We start from the raw sequence: 12,236 nt of genomic DNA, 5'->3' as shown, positions 1-12,236 counted from the left end.
ACCCATCATATTTATATTTTTCACACTGCAATCGGTTTTTTTATGTGCAATATTATTTATATTCTGGTCACTTTACTTCTAGTGCTTGTTTTAGCTCAGTTAGCACTAGTGTATGTTTAAAGGTGTATATTACACATCGTTTTGCTTGTTACAAGTGAATTTCCCCGTTGTGGGATTAATAAAATACATTCTAATTTAATGGCATTATGGTAGTGGTCTACAGTCCTGCATATTTTAGGCATCTCCCTACTCTTAACACACCTGATTCTAATTATTAACTCAATATCAAGCCCTTTTTACAAGCTTCGGCTGCTTGATAATGAGCTACTTGTTAGAATCAGGTGAGATACCTAAAACAGCAGGATTAGGGTCATCACCAACTAGACTGTTGGACAGCACTACATCCCAATACATTCACACATTAAGCAGATAATGGCCTCATTAGTTGCAAGCAAAAATCACTCAAGAAAACAGAAAATTCATACTTTTATTTTTATTCAATTCATTTGAAGGAAATATTGGTTCATCTTTAAAATTAAACATTTTGTATGACATGATGTCTACTCATGCTAATACAAACATAATTAGCATGAGTAGACCATTTTAGTTCGTAACAGATGGATATGGTAAATGGACTGTACATGTATAGCGCTTTTCTAGTATTTTTGACCACTCAAAGCACCATTTACACTACATCACATTTATAGACTGATGAGTGAGACTACCACGCAGGGCGCCAACCTGCTCATCAGATAGAGATTAACATTCACAAGTATCTTGGCCCAAGAACACATCAAAATGTGGACTTGAGGAGCCAGGAATCAAGCTGCTGATCTTCCAATTAGTGGACAACCGTTCTACACTATATTGCCAAAAGTATCTGCTCACATGCCTTGACTCGCATATGAATTTAAGTGACATCCCATTCTTAATCCATAGGTTTTAATATGACGTCGGTCCACCCTTTGCAGCTATAACAGCTTCAACTCTTCTGGGAAGGCTTTCCACAAGGTTTAGGAGTGTGTTTATGGGAATGTTTGACCATTCTTCCATAAGCGCATTTGTGAGGTCATACACTGATGTTGGATGACAAGGCCTGGCTCTCAGTCTCTGCTCTAATTCATCCCAAAGGTGTTCTATCGGGTTGAGGTCAGGACTCTGTGGAGGCCAGTCAAGTTCATCCACACCAAACTCTCTCATCCATGTCTTTATGGATCCTGCTTTGTGCATTGGTGCACAGTCATGTTGGAACAGGAAGGGACCATCCCCAAACTGTTCCCACAATGTTGGGAGCATGGAATTGTCCAAAATCTCTTGGTATGCTGAAGCATTCAGAGTTCCTTTCACAGGAACTAAGGGGCCAAGCCCAGCTCCTGAAAAACAACCCCACACCATAGTCCCTCCTTCACCAAACTTTACACTTGGCACAATGCAGTCAGATAAGTACTGTTCTCCTGGCAACCTCCAAACCCAGACCTGTCCATCAGACCGCCAGATGGTGAAGCACGATTTGTCACTCCAGAGAACGCGTCTCCACTGCTCTAGAGTCCAGTGGCGGCGAGCTTTACACCACTGCATCCGATGCTTTGCATTGCACTTTGTGATGTAAGGCTTAATTCCATGAAGCTCTCTACGCACTGTTCTTGAGCTAATCTGAAGGCCAGAAGTTTGGAGGTCTGTAGCGATTGACTCTGCAGAAAGTTGGCGACCTTTGCGTACTATGCACCTCAGCATCGTCTGACCCTGCTCTGTCATTTTACGTGGCCTACCACTTCTTGGCTGAGTTGCTGTCGTTCCCAATTGCTTCCACTTTCTTATAATACCACTGACAGTTGTCTGTGGAATATTTAGGATGGAAGAAATTTCCCGACTGGACTTGTTGCACAGGTGGCATCTTATCACAGTACCACGCTGGAATTCACTGAGCTCCTGAGAGCGACCCATTCTTTCACAAATGTTGATGTAGAAACAGTCTACGTGCCTTTGTGCTTGATTTTATACACCTACGGCCATGGAAGTGATTGGAACAACTGATTTCAATTATTTGGATAGGTGAGTGAATACTTTTGGCAATATAGTGTACCTCCTGAGCCACAGCTGTCCTGATATTTCTTCAAACAATATAACTGCATACATAAACTTTGATGATGAGACTGGGAAAATCTGTGTCCAGAGTTGACCGTGAAGAGAAATCAGTGTAGTGCAGGCTCCTCGTTCATGCTCGATCTGTTGGGAGGACAGAAACATTAGCCAACAGAAAACGTTCTTAATCTGTCAACAACTACAACTGAATTCGCTCAGACATCCAAGGAAGGATTGGGCCATCTTTGGTCGTTAGACCTCTGGTGGAAACTACGAATGGCAGGAAAAATCATCATCACAGCGACTAGCAGGCACCACTACTTTACAGAATAGATACTGTAATCTAAAACATACATACCAGATTTATAGGACAGCCCTGGTGTTGACCATTCTGCCAATTTCACTTTGATTGGACACAACATGGCCTCCACATGGATATTCACCCTGAAAGTGAGATGGAGATGAAGTTAGGTCTGAAGACAGATATGTTACGAGACACATTAGACTTTTGTTGTTCGCTCAGACATCCAAGGAAGGATTGGGCCATCTTTGGTCGTTAGACCTCTGGTGGAAACTACGAATGGCAGGAAAAATCATCATCACAGCGAACCGTCTGTGCATTTGCAAACATCAACATATTGTTTAAAAAGCAGACACTTACCAGGATATAAGCTTTATCACTGCTGCTGCTGCTTCCTTTGACTTGATAGGCACAGCCAGGAGAGACCCTGAAAGTGACAAAGTCACAAGTTAGGTGTGAAACTGGGTGAGACATAAAACAGGTAACACTGACTACTTTAAAATTCGCTCAGACATCCAAGGAAGGATTGGGCCATCTTTGGTCGTCAGACCTCTGGTGGAAACTACGAATGGCAGGAAAAATCATCATCACAGCGAATTGTGTCAAAGAGGTAAACAGTTGAAGGGTTCACAGATTGAGTATAGTTTTCATTAAGCACATACTTGTAAATACAGTTAAGTCTTTAAAGACCCTTTTCTATAAAACACACCCATTTAAAATGGTACTTATATTGAACACCCAAAGCCAAGACAGTATTTTAAAATTTAGTTACCAATTCAGATAGTTAATAGCTGCAAATAACATTGCAATTGTATGATGCAATCTTAAATTCAGATCTATCAAATATAATTAATCTACATTGTTTTTTTAGAGACTTCAAACACCTGTATGTGCATCATAACCATGTTTAAAACTCAATGCATTTGTCTGTATTGTACATTTGTTATACACTTATGTTTCAAGGCTAGGTCTGACTTGAAAAAGATTTCAGTCTCAGTGAGGCTTTTAACTGCTTAATAAAAAGGGGGAAATATATATTAAGGTCAAGTCTATAACCTGTTAACACTGTTCTATTACTGGATAGGATACATACCTTTGAAAAGGAGTCAAAGCTTATGTGGACTCATGATGAGAACACCTACGCCAAGGTCCGGACCTTCTACATCCTGCCTGAAACGAACATTTAAAGTGTGTTTAGTTATGGAGGTCAACAAGATATAACAATCACTTCTATTTCTTTTAATTCGCTCAGACATCCAAGGAAGGATTGGGCCATCTTTGGTCGTTAGACCTCTGGTGGAAACTACGAATGGCAGGAAAAATCATCATCACAGCGACTAGCGGGCACCATGACTTTACAGAATAGATACTGTAATCTAAAACATACATACCAGCTTTATAGGCCGGTCCTGGTGTTGACAGTCTGCCAATTTAACACAACATGGCCTCCACATGGATATTCACCCTGAAAGTGAGATGGAGATGAAGTTAGGTCTGAAAACAGAAATGTTACGAGACACATTACAGACTTTTGTTCGCTCAGACATCCAAGGAAGGATTGGGCCATCTTTGGTCGTTAGACCTCTGGTGGAAACTACGAATGGCAGGAAAAATCATCATCACAGCGAAAAGAGGTGAGCGGTTATAGAGCTGCATTCAGGCAGGTCTGAGTCACACCAAAAGAAGGACATATTCTGCTAAACTTTCATGTACTTTGATTTCAAACATGGTCAACGGTCCGTCAATAAGCCGACTGTAGTATTGGTTGCTAAGGTTTTTCTATACGTTTACATTGTCCACATATTTTAGCTCCAGCGTGCACAGACGGACGCCTGAAGCAGACAAATCAGAACAGAGTGAACTATAAGCTAAAGTGGTCTGTGGCTGCATGAAGGACCAGCAGAAGATAAATAAGGATGAAACCATATTCCAGTAGAGCCCAAAAATGTAAATATAGAGCTAGAAGTCTAAAGAATATGTCCTCTTTCATGAATCGGTCAGTCATACAGACTCCAGTCAGACTAAAATGAGTAAGAAACTTAAACTCATCAGCTCGCTCTGCTTCTTACCGTTGAGGTTGAAGTCGTACCAGCCGAGCAGCTTCTCCACTGTGACCAGGAAGCTCATTCTGAGGGGCGATGGATGCAAACCTGTCGGGACATTTCTCATGTTAGAAAACCAAATAAATTCAGTAATAAAGGTCTGTTATCATGAAGGCACCTGAGATTGAGGAGTACCCTTACTGTAGTACAGTCGAAGGTACAAGTACTTTACTGCAGTACAGTTCGAGGTACTTGTAGGCTACTGTAGTAGGGTTCGAGGTACTTGTAAGCTACTGTAGTACGGTTCGAGGTACTTGTAAGCTACTGTAGTACGGTTCGAGGTACTTGTAAGCTACTGTAGTACGGTTCGAGGTACTTGTAAGCTACTGTAGTACGGTTCGAGGTACTTGTAAGCTACTGTAGTACGGTTCGAGGTACTTGTAAGCTACTGTAGTACGGTTCGAGGTACTTGTACTTTACTGCAGCACGGTCAGAGGTACTAGTACTTTACTGCAGTACAGTTGGAGGTACTAGTACTTTACTGCAGTACAGTCAGAGGTACTAGTACTTTACTGCAGTACAGTTGGAGGTACTAGTACTTTACTGCAGTACGGTTCGAGGTACTAGTACTTTACTGTAGTACAGTTGGAGGTACTAGTACTTTACTGTAGTACGGTTCGAGGTACTAGTACTTTACTGCAGCACAGTTGGAGGTACTAGTACTTTACTGCAGTACAGTTGGAGGTACTAGTACTTTACTGCAGTACAGTCAGAGGTACTAGTACTTTACTGCAGTACAGTCAGAGGTACTAGTACTTTACTGCAGTACAGTCAGAGGTACTAGTACTTTACTGCAGTACAGTCAGAGGTACTAGTACTTTACTGTAGTACGGTTCGAGGTACTTGCACTTTACTGTAGTACGGTTCGAGGTACTTGCACTTTACTGTAGTACGGTTCGAGGTACTTGTACTCTACTGTAGTATTTCCATGTGATGTACTTTCTACTCCACTACATTTATTGAACAGCTTTAGTTACTGTTCAGATGCAGATTTGACTCAATAGATAATATAACTAGCTTTTAAAATACAACACATTGTTAAAGATGAAACCAGTCAGCAGTGTGTAGTCGGCTCACATTTCAGATGTCTATGAGTTGTTAACAGCTCCACCAAATACTGATTCTTCCCTCTAAACTTCTCACATGCTTTCATTTCAATAAATGTTCAAATGATCCAATATTTCAGCAAAAACCAAAGATTAGAGAAAAAGTACAAAAACTGAAAACACATTTGTGTATCAGAATTTAGTTTTTTCTTCATTTCCTCTCCCATTAAATCATCTCACCATCCCTCACGTTTATCTTTTATCCATTTGTAATTGACTGGAGTTATTTGGGAGTCCTTTCTCTTGATCCTTGTCTTAAATTAAACATCTGTAATTATTTCAGTAATAGTCCTAGTCCCTTCTTCCCCTTTATGCTTTTAGATGTTTCGGATTAACAATGAAAAGGAACAATTTCATTGAATGAAAAATACTAAAGAGTCCCATAAACTCCACACATGCGCAGTACAGCTCAACTATTAAAAGTCACATGTCAGCTTTTAAACCATCTTTAAAAACTATTATAATCTGTTAAAAGATAAAATACTAAAGTTTAAATAACATAAAGAAAACACGTCAAATAACGAGGCCTGCAGTTTCGGTTCAGTTTCAACATGTGGAAACTCTTCACGGACAATCTTCAACCATCTGAATATAAATTAAACTTTTAATATGAAACATCTGCAGCTGTAGCTCGTGCATGTTGTGTTTAATAAGTTAAAGTTGTTATTTGAGGATTAAAGTGAAAGTTTAAAGTTATATTTACCGTAACTGTGATGAAGAGAAGCAGCAGCTGGTTTCTAAGAGTCTCCGTGAAGCCAAATGACTGATCCTCCGTCTGCGCGCGCTTTTATTGAGTCAGCCGGTAACCGGAGGCTCACCGCCGCCTACCGGCCCGGAGGACTACACGCTGCTGGAGACTACACTTTTCCTCCTTACTCATGTCCTTCCTTCCTTCCTTGATGCCTCCCTCCCTCCTTACTCCTTATCTTCCTCCCTCCCTCCCTCCATACTCATTTCTTTCTTTCTTTCCTTCCTTCCTTCCTCTTTTCCTCCTTCCTCCTTTCCTTCTTTACTTCCTTCCTTCCTTCCTCTTTTCCTCCTTACACCTTTCCTTCCTTCCTTGCTCTCTCCCTCCTTACTCCTTTCCTCCCTCCCTCCCTCCATACTCATTTCTTTCCTTCCTTCCTTCCTTCCTCTTTTCTTCCTTACTCCTTTCCTTCTTTACTTCCTTCCTCTTTTCCTCCTTACTCCTTTCCTTCCTTTCTTCCTTCCTTCCTTGCTCCCTCCCTCCATACTCATTTCTTTCCTTCCTTCCTTCCTTCCTCTTTTCCTCCTTACGCCTTTCCTTCCTTCCTTCCTCCTTTTCTTCCTCCCTCCCTCCATATTCCTTTCCTTCCTTCCTTCCTCCTTTCCTTCCTCTCTCCCTCCATACTCCTTTTGCTTCCTTACTTCCTTCCTTGCTCCCTCCCTCCTTACTCCTTTCTTTCCTTCTATCAACTTAATGTGTCTGAAGTCAAGTAACGTGAACGGGGTTTAAACGGCAGCTGTAATATTTATTTAATCTGACTTTTGTCTCATTTTAATGTTATTTGTATATTTGCTGTTGGGTTTTTATTCTCTGTAAAGCACATTGAGCTACATCACTTAGTATGAAAGTTTATTATTAGCCTATATTATTATTAAATAATGTGTTTTTATAGATTGAATAATGATTGATTAATAGGCTACTGGTTTAGTAATTTAGTGTCAACAATATTCATTCTTTTGTATCATTATTAGTAGCTATTATTATATTTTTATATCAAATTAAGTCTCTTATCGGCAATATATATGTATGTGTGTGTGTGTGTGTGTGTGTGTATATAACATTAATAGAAAATAATAATATTAACACATGCTGTGAACATGAAACCTGTGGAAAAAGGTTATGGTTAGGAATTAATTTGAATGTAAGTCATTGTATTTATATATAAATAATGATTTTTATTATTTGCTACAGACATTGAGTGTAAGCAACATATTTTTATTTTATTAATTTTTTATTGTATTTTTTTGAATTCAATGTCAAATTATTTGTATTATTGATTTAAAAAAATAACATGCATAGTAAATACATGCTATGAAATGAAGAAAGGAGGCGATATATATAAAAAATAAACTTTAAATTAAACATTTTAATAATTTTATAACATTAAAAAAACCATGCTTGCTTTTATTATGTTAAAATATTTCATTTAATACGTTTAGAAGTTGATACGAGTGAGACTACAGAGGAGAGAGAGATAGAGGTGTCATCATCAGGTGATTGACAGTCAGCTGAGCCAATCACATCTCTCCTTTAATGCCCGCCTCCTTGCTTCTGATTGGTTGGATGCTGCAGCGAGGCCTGTAGGATGCCCCCCTCCCCCCTCCCCACCTCCTCTCCTCCTCCTCCTCCTCCTCCTCCTCGTCCATCCTCCCCTCCACAGTCTGGTGATGCTGCTGCTGCTGCTGCAAGCTGCTGGTGTTGCCGTGACGATGATATCCTCCCCCCTCCTCCTACTCCTCCCACACTCTGACACACTCTCTCTCTCTCTCTTACACACACACACACACATTTAGAGCAGAGGGAGCAAACAGGACGCTATCATGACGCGATGGCTTCAAGCTGGAAAATAGACACACACACACACTCGTCGGCCTGCGTCTTAATAAAACATGGTGAGTGCTCTCTTTCTTTTTTGGGAGGATGGAGGGATGACAGGACAGAGTGATGGATTGATTGGGAGGAAGGGAGGATGGAAGGATGGAAGGAAGGAAGGAAGGGTGGGTAGATGGAGGTATGTTTGGGGATGACAGCAGCATCTGCAGCATGGTGTGTGTGTGAAGGATGAGGATGATGATGATGATGAGGAAGAGGAAGAGGAAGGGTGGATGAAAACGAGGACTGCAGGATGAACGAGGGAGGGTGGAGGACGGACGGATGGATGGATGAGTGAGCTTTAGAGCAAATTTAAATCTTGTCTGTGTGTGTGTGTGTGTGTGAGTGTGTGTGTGAGTGTGTGAGTGTGTGTGTGTGTGTGTGTGTGCCAGGCCTGCATGCTCTGTAAGTTAGCATCCTGAGTGCTAACAGTAACAGGAGGTACGTCACTTCTGTGGACAGAAACTGGGATGATCCACTCTGATTTCCTTTTACTATTTCTGCTAAAAAAATAAATAAAAATAAATAAAATAAAATAAAATAGAAAATACTAAATAATTTATAAAAGATTAACCAAAACCCTAACCCTTTAAAAATGAATGTAAACTTGTCATAATCTTGCATATTTTGCCTCTTTGCGCTATCAACAGGCTAAGATTTGGTAAGAAATGCTACCTTTTTTTATGCTAATATGATCAGAGAGGCTAATTGCATGACCTCTACTCACCTGTGTGGTAAAGTTTAAATATTTTTAAAGTTTAATTTAATTTATTGGTAAAAAAAAAAGAAAGGTGGAAACAGAGGCTGTATGTCTTAATTATGTTTAAAAGTACACAACTATATCAGATGTCGTCCTCCCGGGTCAAATCGACACCATCTCTCTTTTGACTGTTCCTTCTTTCCTTCCTTCTTCCCTCTTTCTTTGCTCCCTCCTTCTTCCATCCTTCCTTCCTCTTTTCGTCCTTACTCCTTTCCTTCTTTCCTTCCTTCCTTCTTTCCTTCTCTCCTAAATTCCTTCCTCTTTCCTTCCTTCCTTCCTCCTTTCCTCCCTCCTTCCCTTCCTCCGTCCATCCTTACTCCTTTCTTTCCTTCCTCCCTCCATCCTTACTCCTTCCTTTCCTTCCTCCCTTCCTTCTCTCCTAAATTCCTTCCTCCCTCCATCCTTACTCCTTCCTTCCCTTCCTCCCTTCATTCTCTCCTAAATTCCCTCCTCTTTTCGTCCTTACTCCTTTCCTTCCTTCCTTCTCTTCTAAATTCCTTCCTCTTTTCGTCCATGCTCCTTTCCTTCCTTCCTTCCCTACTCCTTTCCTTCCTTCCTCATGTCCTTCCTTCTGTCCTTCCTTGACCCGAGGACAACAGGAGGGTTAAATAATAAGTGGAGAACAGGTGTCTATATATATGTAGCAGTTACCTTAATTCATTTAGGAGGCGTGTTTCTGTCCACCTGCTGAATATTCACTCTCTTTTAGCTCCGGTTTTACTCTCCACCAACTCCTCTTATACTCCACTATGTTCACCAGCTAGTCTACAGCTAGCTAGCCTGTTAGCACGTAGCGTACAGAGGCCTTTTCTCTCTGAAAACCACGCTATGAGAGCAGGTGTCTCATTTCCTTCCTTCCTTCCTTCCTTCCCTCCCCCCTACTCCTTTCCTTTCCTTCCTCCTTTCTTCCCTCCTTCCCTACTCCTTTCCTTTCCTTCCTTCCTTCTTTCCTAAATTCCTTCCTCTTTTCCTCCCTCCCTCCCTACTCCTTTCCTTTCCTTCCTTCCTCCTTTCCTCCCTCCTTCCCTACTTCTTTCCTTCCTTCCTCCTTTCCTTCCTTACCCCTTTCTTTCCTTCCTTCCTTCCTTCCTCCTTTCCTCCCTCCTTCCCTACTCCTTTCCTTCCTTCCTCCCTCCTTTCCTTCCTCTCTCCATCCTTACCCCTTTCTTTCCTTCCCTCCTTCCTTCCTCCCTACTCCTTTCCTTTCCTTTCCTTCCTCCTTTCTTCCCTCCTTCCCTACTCCTTTCCTTTCCTTCCTTCCTTCCTTCTTTCCTTCTCTCCTAAATTCCTTCCTCTTTTCGTCCTTACTCCTTTCCTTTCCTTCCTCCTTTCTTCCCTCCTTCCCTACTCCTTTCCTTTCCTTCCTTCCTTCTTTCCTTCTCTCCTAAATTCCTTCCTCTTTTCGTCCTTACTCCTTTCCTTCCTTACTTCCTCCTTTCCTCCCTCCTTCCCTACTTCTTTCCTTCCTTCCTCCTTTCCTTCCTCCCTCCATCCTTACCCCTTTCTTTCCTTCCCTCCTTCCTTCCTTACCCCTTTCTTTCCTTCCTTCCTTCCTTCCTCCTTTCCTTCCTCCCTCCATCCTTACCCCTTTCTTTCCTTCCTTCCTTCCTTCCTCCTTTCCTCCCTCCTTCCCCACTCCTTTCCTTCCTTCCTCCTTTCCTTCCTCTCTCCATCCTTACCCCTTTCTTTCCTTCCCTCCTTCCTTCCTCCCTACTCCTTTCCTTTCCTTTCCTTCCTCCTTTCTTCCCTCCTTCCCTACTCCTTTCCTTTCCTTCCTTCCTTCCTTCTTTCCTTCTCTCCTAAATTCCTTCCTCTTTTCGTCCTTACTCCTTTCCTTTCCTTCCTCCTTTCTTCCCTCCTTCCCTACTCCTTTCCTTTCCTTCCTTCCTTCTTTCCTTCTCTCCTAAATTCCTTCCTCTTTTCGTCCTTACTCCTTTCCTTCCTTACTTCCTCCTTTCCTCCCTCCTTCCCTACTTCTTTCCTTCCTTCCTCCTTTCCTTCCTCCCTCCATCCTTACCCCTTTCTTTCCTTCCCTCCTTCCTTCCTTACCCCTTTCTTTCCTTCCTTCCTTCCTTCCTCCTTTCCTTCCTCCCTCCATCCTTACCCCTTTCTTTCCTTCCTTCCTTCCTTCCTCCTTTCCTCCCTCCTTCCCCACTCCTTTCCTTCCTTCCTCCTTTCCTTCCTCTCTCCATCCTTACCCCTTTCCTTCCTTCCTTCCTTCCTTCCTCCTTTCCTAAAGTTGCAGGTGTCATGTGATCTCAGCTTCACACATGGACTTCTATGATTGAAATGGTTTATAGAAAGAAATCCATCGTACGTCTCATATTTACACACAGATGTGTTCTTGTTTCTGTGACATTGTAAAGCTGTTGGTTGATCTTTCACACAACCACCACCTTTCTCTTCTCACTTCACTTCAGTCTGATCTCACGCCTGCCAAGAGTCAGCCAAGATGACTTTGCACAAACCCCTCCTACTGTTAACCCTAAAATGAGCTTATAATACCATATGATCCTCTCTCTCTTTGAGGGTCCTAAAACCACCAAACCCACCACTGAGGACGAAAACCCAGCCAAGTCATTGTCACTTAGCAATTAGCAGTTAGCAGTTAGCATTTAGCAGTTAGCATATACCAATACCAACTCAAGTACCCTTAAAGTCATACTGATACCAGCTGAGTGCTTTATTCGACACCCATCATGTGAACAGAAGGAGTGGGTCAATCACATGTCGCATTAAATCGAAGATCGCTTGCTATTGATTGGCTGTGAGCAGGTTTGATTCTTGTGTGATCCTCTCTTTGGGGGTCCTAAAACCACCAAACCCACCACTGAGGACGAAAAGGGTTAGGGTTAGGGTTAGGGTTAGCGCTTAGCAGTTAGCAGTTAGCATATACCAATACCAACTGAATTACCCTTAAAGTGATACTGATACCAACTGAGAGCTTTATTCAACACCCATCATGTGTGGCAGTGGGTCAAAATCGAAGAACGCTTGCTATTGATTGGCTGTGAGCAGGTTTGATTCTTGTGTGGGACGGCTCATGACTCTTCCAGCGACAACTCTTCTGACCAATCAGCGGCCGGCAAGAATCAAAGCCGCCATTTTTAAATCCCAACAACAGCGTTACAGAGATTCGGTTTCTCTTGTCTTGCTTTGTGTGTGACAGAAAGACACATACAGCAGAAGGAAGGAAGGAAGGAAGGAAGGAAGGAAGGAAGGAAGGAAGGAAGGAAGTGTGTGTGACAGAAAGACACATACAGCA

General features: G+C 41.9%; 1 long non-coding RNA gene and 5 other non-coding genes across 6 annotated transcripts; all 6 read right to left on the bottom strand.

Annotated features, from left to right (window-relative positions):
- Positions 1–2,293: 2,293 nt before the first annotated feature.
- Positions 2,294–2,386, bottom strand: LOC128384860 (small nucleolar RNA SNORD14). The gene has a single exon (XR_008324589.1). It is a non-coding gene; the product is annotated as a small nucleolar RNA SNORD14 (small nucleolar RNA).
- Positions 2,387–2,597: 211 nt separating this feature from the next.
- LOC128384858 (small nucleolar RNA SNORD14) lies at positions 2,598–2,690 on the bottom strand. Its single transcript, XR_008324587.1, has one exon. It is a non-coding gene; the product is annotated as a small nucleolar RNA SNORD14 (small nucleolar RNA).
- A 196-nt stretch (positions 2,691–2,886) lies between these two features.
- Positions 2,887–2,979, bottom strand: LOC128384854 (small nucleolar RNA SNORD14). The gene has a single exon (XR_008324584.1). It is a non-coding gene; the product is annotated as a small nucleolar RNA SNORD14 (small nucleolar RNA).
- Positions 2,980–3,341: 362 nt separating this feature from the next.
- LOC128384211 (uncharacterized) lies at positions 3,342–4,516 on the bottom strand. Its single transcript, XR_008324086.1, has 3 exons — positions 4,453–4,516; positions 3,440–3,553; positions 3,342–3,353 (listed from the first exon to the last, which is right to left on the bottom strand). It is a non-coding gene; the product is annotated as an uncharacterized LOC128384211 (long non-coding RNA).
- On the bottom strand, positions 3,628–3,720 carry LOC128384856 (small nucleolar RNA SNORD14). Its single transcript, XR_008324586.1, has one exon. It is a non-coding gene; the product is annotated as a small nucleolar RNA SNORD14 (small nucleolar RNA).
- Positions 3,919–4,011, bottom strand: LOC128384855 (small nucleolar RNA SNORD14). Its single transcript, XR_008324585.1, has one exon. It is a non-coding gene; the product is annotated as a small nucleolar RNA SNORD14 (small nucleolar RNA).
- Positions 4,517–12,236: the final 7,720 nt, after the last annotated feature.

This window comes from Scomber japonicus, chromosome 22, assembly GCF_027409825.1.
Source record: "Scomber japonicus isolate fScoJap1 chromosome 22, fScoJap1.pri, whole genome shotgun sequence".
Taxonomy (NCBI): Eukaryota; Metazoa; Chordata; class Actinopteri; order Scombriformes; family Scombridae; genus Scomber; species Scomber japonicus.
This window is presented reverse-complemented; position numbering and strand designations above follow the sequence as displayed.